A 298-nucleotide genomic window follows, 5' to 3' on the forward strand; every position below is an offset into this window, starting at 1 on the left:
AAATACTTGTTGAAATTTGGTCCCAACTAGGCTAAGAACTCAGAAACATTGCGTTAAACCAATAAATGGCTTGTCTAGTGTTGTTTAAGGTTAGAATATGTTAGAATACAATTAATTTGATTGATTACAAGTGCTAGAGATGCATGAATAGTGTTTAAAAGTGAGTAGAAAGACTTGCTGAAATTTGGTCCGAAAAGGGCTTAGAACCCACAAACATTGCTTTGAAGCATTAAATGGCTTCTCTAATGTTGCTTAGGGTTAGAATATGTTACAATAAAATAAATATAATTGATTACAA

The sequence above is a fragment of the Capsella rubella genome, unplaced genomic scaffold (genome assembly GCF_000375325.1).
Source record: "Capsella rubella cultivar Monte Gargano unplaced genomic scaffold, Caprub1_0 scaffold_34, whole genome shotgun sequence".
NCBI lineage: Eukaryota > Viridiplantae > Streptophyta > Magnoliopsida > Brassicales > Brassicaceae > Capsella > Capsella rubella.